Raw genomic sequence first — 11526 nt, 5'->3', positions numbered from 1 at the left:
TATTCATTGGCCAGGACCTGCTAGAAGACTCTAGCAGGTCCCGGCCAATAGGAAACAGTTGGGCGGAGCTAGCTGTCACTGCTAGGTCCGCCCAATTGTTTTTTTTTCTTTTTAAAAAAATCTTTCTTTTTTAATTTAGCAATTTATTTACAATTTTAAAACATTTTTTAACCTTTTAAAAAAAAAACAATTTTCACTGATTTGCTATTCTGCACAGTACCACAGAGTTACCGAGCAGAATAGCCGAGCCAAATGGCGGCATTCAGGTATTCACTCACTGCCGTTCGGCCCCTATGTGAATAGAGTGAGCTGCCAGAGCTTCGGCTCAGCCGATCCAGATGTTGGATCGGCTGAGTTGAAGTTCTTCTGCACTTCGGCTCAGCCAAACTTGCAAAGCATGTTCGGCTGACCGAAGTGCAGCCGAAGGAAGCCGATGTATGGCTGAAATCAGCCGTACTGAGCTGTAGTGAATAGCCGAACGTTGTTCGGCTCACTTGACCTTGGCTGGGCTATTCACTCGGCTGCCTCCGGCAGCTTTGTGAATAACTCCAATAGTCCCCATATTGTTATCACTTCTCATATTTACTTAAATGCAATACACATTAGTATAAGCAGCCCCCTCCCCCTTCATTTCTTTTTCTGCTCTTTGCAGGTGTGCACTACTTTAAACTTAAAGGACAACTATGAGGTGAGTGCTTTTCACTCACCTCATAGTTCTAGCCGACCTGTGACAATGAGACTGTCACAGGTCGGCTCAGTAGATTGGGAGGTGAGCGAACACATGCTGGTGTTCGCTCCCTTCTCGACCCTGCCACGGCTCTCTGCCGTGACAGGGGAGGGGATGGATCCCCCCCTCCCCCGTCCGTTCTGCCAGTCAGCGCTGGCGGGTACAGCTGGCTCTGCCTCTAGATAGGTAGAGCCAGCTGTCACTCACGCAGCTTGGTGGATCTCCACATCGATGTCGGGATCCGCTCCGGCTGCGGCGTCTCAGTATACCGCGAGCTGTAGCTCCCTATATACTGAGCCTAGGGTGACGGGAGGACGCTAGTTTGTGTCCTCCCGTTACCCTAAGGAGAACTATGGGGAAAAGCCCTGACCCCATAGTTCTCCTTTAAACGAGGCTTCACATGTATTGCCTCTCCGGCGGACGGTTACAATTAAATATTTCTAAAAGTTGAAAAAGATGAGATGAAAGTGAATTCCGAATAGAAAATCCTCATATCTTAAATAGGAGACTTAACTGAAAGCTTCACATTAATATTAATCCCATTTTTTTTCCTTACCACACAGCCAAGCTCCCCTGTGCTCGGCATTGTCTGGAAGATTACAGGGAACAGAGCGGCTGGGAATCCTATAGAAACCGCAGTCTCTGGATATTAATATTGCTGATTTGAAATGTTAATCTAGAATTGAAAGGTGAGACGATAATTCCTAAATCATCATGCAATTTCATTCTTCGGGACTCGGGGAATCTTACTAATGTGCGATGAAGTATGCCTGCAGCATTTGGGTTGGATGCATGGCCTGAATTGTAATTGCGGTACGGCACCTGCTGGTGATCTGGGTTCGGGATCTTTGGTTCTGTTCAGTTTTGAATGTTAAAAATTCTGCGTTAGTACTTCATATGGACTATAGTGACCAGCCAGGCAGCATTTTACTGTTATAAATAATAAGAACTTAAATACCATTAGGTGCAGCACTTAAACCTAAAATGAATTCAGATAATAAATGAGAAAAATAATAAATATAATAATACAAAGCAAAAGGTTAAAAAGAGCAGTCCATCAATATTTGCAAACGGAAAAAAGACAAAGCGCTCTCATAGGAGTGTGGGGTATGTGTGGGAACGTGCACGGGGCGGTGGTGAAGGAGCGACGCGTATCGAGGTGATCCTCTTTTTCAAGCTCAGAAGGGGAGCTTGAAAAGACTTGTAACACATAGACATTGGTTGTCACTACACCCTTTACACTCCCAGGATTTGCGCTCTCATTTGCCTCACATCAATATTTGCAATAGCTGTGTTTCCACCAAATGCCAAAAGCCCTGTGACACAGGGGTGTCCCTGCACTCTTTTGCACACTGCCTTAGTACTCCTCTCAAGAAAGTGCAGCCCTTATGCCATCAGTGGGCTGAATGGTGGGAGTTGTGCAAATATCATAGGGTGGGTGTTAGTCTGGAGGAGTGGGAGTTTCTAGCAGATTGCATTTGCATGCATGCTCCCCTATGTATTCCCAGTTGGAGATGCAACAGCATACTCACTGTAACTATGTCTTTTGAGCACTAGATGGCACTGTAGTGCAAGTCTAGTCAATCCTAGTTTTCTATATGCATGCTTACTTGTCTATGATCTATATGTTTCCTGTACGATACTGTATACACAGATGCAATGTTCTTCTAAGCAAGTAAAACTGAATTCAGCATTCCTCAAGATCTCAGTGCTTCATGTAAACACATAACCAACATTCCCCACGTGAGATGCTGAGGTTCCATGATCGGAAGTACACAAAACGAATGAATGAAAAGGGCGGGCCAGGGACAGTCAGGGTGGGGAGGAAACAGCTGGATGATACTGGATGTCCTCCAGCCAGGAAATGAGGGGAGCTCAGTATAGGAGAGGAGACAGTACAATAATGCAAGACTGAAGGGAAGGCTGGAGGTCCGCTTTTAAGTGATCCTGTCAATAAGAAGTCTAAGCCAAGCACATACCTGTGAAGAAGTAACAGAATACTTCCCTTCTCTGCTGCCCGCGTGCTGAGCGCCAATTCGTTGCTGAAATCATCCACCTGATGTCTTAATGTAGTATTAAACTCTCAAAATCAAACAAATATACATTGCTCAGGAAAGGATTTCATTATGTTTGCACTTACAGTCATCATGTTTCTGGGCAGCTCCAACTCTCTGAGCTTGGCTTCCCTGAACTTCCTGTCCAGTACAATATCACAAGACAGAACAGTCTCCAGCAGTGGCGTCGCAAGGGGATTTGGGGGTGTAGCCCGCACCCCGGGTGACACCATTGGAGGGGTTACACCAAAACGACGGATAGTCATTTTGGTGTCACCCCCTCTGAAAAGTCGGGCACTCAGTCATCGACCAAGAGCACAACAGTTGCAGGAGAGAGGAGGGGACCCGGCTACATACCTTATCCCGCTGTGTGAACGTTCTCTCCTCTCTCTGCCTGTGTCCTTCACCAAGATGGCCGCCAGTAGATATCACCAAGATGGGCAAGCATGCACGGTTGACATCACCGCACATGCGCGTAGTGACATCACGCGTATGCACAACGACGTCATGGTGGGGTGTCGCCAGGCACCAGCTCCCAATGACACCCGGCCTCGCGTGTGCCGCCCCAATAGGGGCATAGAATATGAGACGCATAGCCTCAGTTAATATTAGCATTGTTATATAGGTTAGAATTTATATAGTGTGATTTGCCTAACTATTTTCTCATAGCTAAATTCATGTGTTATCCTATGCTGCCATCTAGTGGCCTTTTGCTGTAATGTACATGTTTTTCTGTAATTATTCCTCATGTGACGACGTATTTCCCCCTAGTGTACGCCCCTTCCTTCTTCCTGTGTGCAGTACTTCCTGTGTCATGGCCAAAGCTAGCAAGCCACATGTAACAGGACACATATATAATCTGCACAGTACGTAGGAAAGGCATCATTTTCTGACTGCACAATACTATAACTGTTCAACTGCTGTTCCTATCATCTGCTGTAACCCCTGATGTTAAAGAATAAACACCTCTTTTGAATGAATCGGTATTGACGAGTTCAGCTATCTGACGAGGATTGTCCGCAGTGAGTATATCTGCTTATACAGGCCAGGCATAGAGGTCTCAGCAAGGGATATATTTCGCTATCACAACGATCGGAGTCAGAATATCGGGACACCCCTGGTCTCCAGCAGCCGTCCATCTACAAGCTTGGAAGAGGAAGGAGCGGGAAGAGATAAGCGGAAAAAGGAAAGTCTCTTGCCTTGCTGTGCCTGTGTGTTTGCGGAGACACACACAGCATACTAGCGCACACAAGGGTGGCTCCATAGGACCGTGCAAGGGAAAGGAGTCACCCTAAAACAAGAAATCAGGGCCAGTGTTCAGGGGACAAGGTGATTCTGCAGGAAACTAAAACTCTTAAACATCAAGAAGCAGCGTCCATTGTAAGTATTGTAAATTGTAAACATTTTTACTTTGCTATCCAGTTAACACGCATGTACTTAACATGAAGAAATAAATCACTTGAGATTTCCTAAACGATATTAAACTGAACTAGAAGAGGAAACAATTAAACCGAAGTAAGATAAAACAAGAAAACTACCTGAAGTTTTTTGTTAACCGCTTGAAAAGAAGAAATGTTTCTGGAGTCCATTAGCATGCATCACACTTTCATTTTATCTCCCTAATTATGTGAAGCTAGCAGACTCTTTTGTCATTAGAGAACATTATGTAAGGCATAAAACAGGGACAGATAATTTGTTACCGGGCGTATTAAATGATACAAATACACAGAGAAATTATGCGTTGCTCGGCAAATCAAATCCATTTGAAATGCAAATTGAATCTTTGTTAATATCATTAAAATAAATTGGACGGCTGAAAGAAAAGATTTTTTGCCAAAGTTTGCAGCCAGGAAAAAAAAAATGAAGGGCTGTGGCCGCATTCGCAGAGCATCGTGATAAACACATTACAATGGAAACGGCCGATTCCCGCGACTGGCACTAAAAACTCGATGAACGCTTCTTGTTGGAAGTTATTTTAAAGCTAAACTCCTAACAGTAAATAAATAAAAAAAAGGTTAATGAAGATTTTAAAAAAATTATTAAAGTTGGTGTCTGGGCAAAATAAAAAAAAAATACATATACAGTATATTTCACCAATATATTTATTTTTATTCAATTATTTTTTTTATTTATTTATTAGAGATATTTATATGTGTAACATGAGGTTCTATTTATAAAAAAAAAAATTGCCTATTCATCCAGCAAAACTTCATGTACATTCATTCTGTGCGAGTTAACCAGCATTTGTGAGAATAGGGCAAAATCGAATGTTCTTTTTGTATTTTCTATTCTGGTTGAATGTTCTTCAATCGGTTCATTCATGAAGAACAGAATGAATGGGGAAAATACCATATTATGGTCACGAGACAGAGCTCAGGGTCATAGGAAATAAAAAGACATTGTTGGTAAGGAAATACAATGTTACAATTCTAGTGACAGATGGAGGGGATGGGCATATAAATGTAACCAGGGTTGTCCCTTTAATGAGGGAGCCTGATGCTATTGTCTCAGGTGGCATTTCTTTGGGTCGTGGGGGTGGGGGCAGAAAGAGAGGCATGGCTGCTCTGCTGCACAATGATTGCAGTGTGCCTGCCACCCCCTTTCCATCCAGAGTGTTCTAGGTTGCTGAAAACTGGGTGGTGAGATGTGTAAGTGCCATGCCCATCTCTGACCACTGTCCCGCCCAGGTCCTGGCAACCAGTGACGTCACCTGGGACGGACTGACAACACATGGCAGTAGAAGATTATGGGCCCCCCTTGTGCTCCGCCCATTTACCCGAGCGGGTCTGAGAGCTGAGTGAGGCGGGAAGGAGAAGCGGCGTGCGGATGGTCTCACCAGGGTCACGTGCGGATGGTCTAACCGGGGTCACGTGGGGATGGTCTCAGCAGGGTCAGGTGCGGGGGGCTCAGCAGGGTCAGGTGCGGGGGGCTCAGCAGGGTCAGGTGCGGGGGGCTCAGCAGGGTCAGGTGCGGGGGGCTCAGCAGGGTCAGGTGCGGGGGGCTCAGCAGGGTCAGGTGCGGGGGGCTCAGCAGGGTCAGGTGCAGGGGTCTCACCAGGGTCACAGGTGCGGGTCTCACCAGGGTCACAGGTGCAGGTCTCACCAGGGTCACAGGTGCAGGTCTCACCAGGGTCAGATGAGGGCACCATTCCTCCAGTAGGGGGCCTGGGCTTGAATCTCGGTAGCCACACTGGAGGCCCTCCAATGAGACATCCCTCCCCCGAGATGACACGCCCACCTAGCTCTGGGCTCTTCTCCTCTCTGCCGCGCCGCTGTCAGTAGATGCGGCTGTGTCAAAGCAGCCACGGCAGTACCTGGAGGGCGGGCAACATTACCGTCGCCGCTTTAACGCAGCCATGTCTCCATTTATGCGGTTGAAAAGGGTGGGGGGGGGCGTTCGGTGACGCGCCCCATTATGGCCGCGAGCCCGCCTGCCCGAATGGTCAGTCCGCCCCTGGACGTCACTGATTGCCAGGAGCTTGGCAGGACACCAGCCAGGGCATCCCAGGTTGCTAGGGGCATGGGCGGAAAGATGGATATGATCTTACACATCTCCCCGCCTGGCTCTTAGCAACCTGGGATGCTCTGGCTGACGTCCCACCAAGCTCCTGGCAATCAGTGTGGTCACTGGTTGCCAGGAGCTGGGCGGGACACTGAGCTGGGCAGGGAAGGTGGCATCACTCAACCACCACCACCCTCTCTCCAGCCAATGAAAAAACAGCAAGAAAGTGTAACCATTGATACTACAGAGATAACAATGGTTAAATAGTGTGGCAGTGCATGGCAATGCCACGGAGTAAGCTGGCCACACAGACACCCAGGACTCTAAGCCAGAGGGGCTGAGAGGTTCCAGAATATTAATAGATTTGCAGGGAAGCAGCTGGCCTTTCAGTTTCTTCCATCTTTTCTGGATTGTAGCTGGGATCTGGATCTCTGGAGATTTCTAGGAGTTCAGGGTGGGATGAAATCTCCAGTCCTGAGGTCAGATGTTGCCACTCATCAGGTGGCTCAGAGCAGCCCAATTAAGAGCTCAGACCACAGCTCAAGGGGAGGAGTTGGTGGTGTGTGCTGGAGGCACACAAGGGTCGAGCCAAGCCAGTGGTGTGGGTGTGCAGGAGGCACATGACCACAAGCAGATTCGTTGTGTATGCTGGATGCATGTGGAATAGCCAGGGGAGTCTGGGGAAGGTTGGTGACCCAAGAGACCTAGTAGACACACTGCTGGGAGAGCAGTGTAAGTGCTCACGAGGGGTCATCAGAGTGACTATCATACAGGTGTGTTAAAGACTGTATTTGCTGAGACATAAACGGACTGTATAATGCTGAATTAAAGCTCTTTTATGTTACGGAAGAATAGTAAAGACTTTTGGTTAAAGGAAAAGCCTGTGTGAGTGCTCTGTGATCACCCCAACATCACAATAGCAAAACAAATACATGTTAGAAAGGAGATACAATGTTACTATTCAAAAAGGACTCTGGAGAGAATGAGCATATGAAAGTAACCATTGCTATCCCCGTAGTAATAATGATTACATTTATATGCTCATCCCCTCCATTGGTGAGAGTGATCAGCACCACTGGAAACAACTGAACATGGCATGGAGGGTGGGAAAACAATATGAAGCAATGCCTCCCCAATATTAATTGTGAACTGCCCCACATGTCCTTCATATAGCATTTCCTGCCACATAGGGTGCCCACCTATTATACAATGCCCTCCTATGGTTAATGCTTGGAGCCCACTCTGGAAACCTGTCAGGCTTTGATGTAGTGCACCTGTGCTGAAAAGAAACATGCTGCCAGGAGGAGAGGGCAGAGCAAGGACTCATCACCATGCTGATTCATTGAGGGTTATCCATCTAATTGAAATGCTTACCGTATGGTTACTCTATGACCAAAGGTGAAGCTCTGGGGCCAGTACAGGTGGTTGATATTGCCGAAACTTTGCAAAATAATGATCCGCTAAATACCGTATATATTACAGAGAATAAAATATTATACTTGAAACAATTGTATTCCGTTTATTCTCTGGAAATCAATAGGAGATATGACATTTACAGCAAAGCTGAGCCGTGAAATGATGATATTCTCTGAGGCATTGAATCGGAAAGCCGCTTGATGGCTTCCTGAGGAATCTTAATTAAAGTCTGAGTACACTGGCAGTCAAATATTTAGAATCTAAAGCCAAGCATGTGAGAAATGGACCTAAAAACAGCCCTGTCAGCAATATTATACATCAGAATGAATAAATCGCTGACATGTCACAATATACTATGATGTACAAATCTCTACCTTTAATCATTACAAAAAGATCCTTGAGCTTTAATTTGGTGACTTTGCCTAGGCTGAGATGATGTCATCAGTCTGCTGCAGGCAGGAGAAAGCATATCCTCAGTTTCCTCTCCCCAGTGATCAGTCTGCTGCAGACAGGAGAAAGCATATCCTCAGTTTCCTCTCCCCAAGTGATCAGTCTGCTGCAGGCAGGAGGAAGCATTTCCTCGGTCTCCCCTCCCCCAGTGATCAGTCTGCTGCAGGCAGGAGGAAGCATATCCTCAGTCTTGCCTGTGATCAGACTGTACATTGTATGTTATTAGCAAGTCACAAGGTGAGAGGCTGCAGCAGGGGTTGATTTGTGTCAGGCATGTGTACCGGGATTTACATGATTGTGTCATCTCTGATCCAGCATCTCAGTCCAGGAAGTAGATGACCCTGAACAAAGATGGCACCGTCTTTCTGGAGAGCAAAGAAGATGAAGACATTGTCAGGGGGAGTACTGCGATCTCTGTAAGAGGGAGTAAACCCCTGGAAGCGTTACACTTACTAATATAGATCATGAATGGTTGTCACCCATTACCAATAAAAAATAATGATTTTTAGATACTTTTTTTTGTAGAATCAGTTTTTTAAAATGTATTTATGAGTGGCATTTATATACTCTTGTACGCAGCCCTTTACATCAATCACCAGCGTATTCTGATTTTGACCATTGAAAGATACTACTATACTGAGTATATAAATAAACAGGCAAGAACTACTGTCAGATTGAAAAAGGGGGTAATGCAATGTATTTTTTAATGTTTTTTTTTCATGTAATAACATATTATGGCCACTAGATGGCGGTGGATCATACAAATAAATACTTCTGGCATCTGCCATGTGTCCACTAGATGGCGCTGGAGCATATAACTATACTTTTGGCATTTGCCATGTATCTGACAAAAGAAATGTGCACAGATATTTGTAGAGTGGAACAGCCCTGCAAATTGTTCATAAATAGACCCCATAGAATGGACGGGGCCCTTAAATGGGCTGCCTAATGCACCCGTATGCACCAAATAATTATGCATGTACTTTTTTTGGAATGCAGAGAGCCACCACACACTAGTGATCTACCATGGATTGTTGTGCGCTACGGACCAAGAGGACCAGTAAGGACTAAGAGGACCAGTAAGGACTAAGAGGACCGGTACAGACTAAGAGGACCAGTATGGACTAAGAGGACCAGTACAGACTAAGAGGGCCAGTACAAACTAAGAGGGCCAGTACAAACTAAGAGGGCCAGTAAAGACTAAGAGGGCCAGTACAGACTAAGAGGGCCAGTACAGACTGAGAGGGCCAGTACAGACTAAGAGGGCCAGTACGGACTAAGAGGGCCAGTACGGACTAAGAGGGCCAGTACAGACTAAGAGGGCCAGTACAGACTAAGAGGGCCAGTACGGACTAAGAGGGCCAGTACGGACTAAGAGGGCCAGTACGGACTAAGATGACCAATACGGACTAAGAGGACCAGCATGGACTGAAATTACTAGTATGGCGTAAGAGGACCAGTACGGACTAAGATGACCAGTGGGGACTTAGAGGTCCATTATGGAATAAGATGACCATTATGGACTAAAATTACTAGTATGGGCTAAGAGGACCAGTATGGACTAAGATGACCAGTATGGACTAAGATGACCAGTACAAAGATGACCAGTATGGACTAAGATGACCAGTAGGACTACAATGACCAGTACTGACTAAGATGACCAATACGGACTAAGAGGACCAGTACAAAGATGACCAGTATGGAATAAGATGACCAGTAGGACTACAATGACCAGTACTGACTAAGATGATCAATACGGACTAAGAGGACCAGTACAGACTACAATGACCTTTATGGACTAAAATGACCACCAAAAAAAATGTGGACGGCCCTTGGAGGAATTCACTGTCACCAGGTCTGTGTTCTGTCCATACCTGCGCTCCTCCCTATCCATGCCAGACACAAGCCCGGAACCCCTCGCTGACTGGCGGAACGGACGGGGGAGGGGCGGGTACAGCTGGCTCTGCCTCTAGATAGGCTCAATTGTCGGGATCCGCTTCAGCTGCGGCGTCTCAGTATACCGCGAGCTGTAGCTCGCGGTATACTGAGCTTTGGTTGACGAGAGGACGCCAGTTTGTGTCCTCCTGTTACCCTAAGGAGAACTATGTCGAAAAACACTGACCCCATAGTTCTCCTTTAAGTTATTTAGTTTTTTAAATTCCAAATTGATCCGAACAGAAAACAAAAAAATGTAAACGATCAAAACCGAAAAATCAACAAATTCGGATCGATCCAAATAAAAAATGTAAAATTCTGATGATTGAAATAACAAACCAAATCAATTTTTTAACCTAAAAAAAAACCCATTGAAATTGATCTGAAACGCGACACATTTTTGGAGCCTTAGGAGGTGCGTTGAGGCGCTATGAAGACTGATTGGCACCCCAGCACCCTGTGCCCTTCACACGCTCCCGCAGTGCACCCTTATGTAGCGAGCCTCGCAGAGCGGTCACATGCTCGTTCACTTTGCTGACGCTCAAATGCCAGTTTTGATGTGGACACAAATCTCCTCTCCTGTTGTTTATAACAAAGCAAGGAAGTAAACATCCCTCTTGCACCACGCTGCTCGCACATCGCCGCTCTCCCTCATTCAACTTGTGTCGGATCTCATTGATCCCGAAGAAACAGGAAGAGCCGAGCGACTTGCGTCAAAGAGAGAGGAAACCGAATCTCACATCAAAAAAAGAGGCGAGCTTTGACACGGCTTTGTAGTGAGGAAAGGTTTAAAGGGAGGCGACTGTCGTGGTGTAATAAGCCGCTTTTATCTTCAATGGAGTGTCAGAAGGAACAGAAAGTACTTCAATTTCCGGCTGGACATTTAAAGGGTCACTGTACCTTTAAATCAAAGTCTAGCGCGATTGTTGGTAACCTAAAGGGACCGTCATTAGCTTCAGAATCCTCATACGTGCACCTCTCTGGTTTAGGTTCACTTTGCTATAAGGGTCATTATTTCTGGTTGAAGCCCTGGAGAACTGCATTTAAAGTGGACATCAGTAACATTTCAAGTCTGCAGTGATGTGTCACATTGTACAGCAACAGTATTACTCAAGAAAGCTCCGCATTTTATCATTAGGAAGCTGTCCTTGGCTGAGATGATCCAATCAGTCTACTGCAGGCAGTAGGAAGAATTTCCTCAGTCTCCTCTCCCCCAGTGATCAGGCTGTACATTGTACCTGTAGCAAGTAACAAGCTAAGAGGCTGTGTCAGACATTTGTGAACACAGCCAAGAACTGCACAGACACCTGGGTTTACAGGTGGAGCTCTCAGGTCTTTTTTAACAGGTTACCCTTATCTGTTTCCCCCCCAAAAAATAATGTTCATAGAGCTCTCAATAGCTCAAAATGCAATTTACACACAGGTGTAGGACTCTGAGCAGTG

Source organism: Nanorana parkeri, unplaced genomic scaffold, assembly GCF_000935625.1.
Source record: "Nanorana parkeri isolate BGI_ZX_2015 unplaced genomic scaffold, ASM93562v1 scaffold397, whole genome shotgun sequence".
Taxonomy (NCBI): Eukaryota; Metazoa; Chordata; class Amphibia; order Anura; family Dicroglossidae; genus Nanorana; species Nanorana parkeri.
This window is presented reverse-complemented; position numbering follows the sequence as displayed.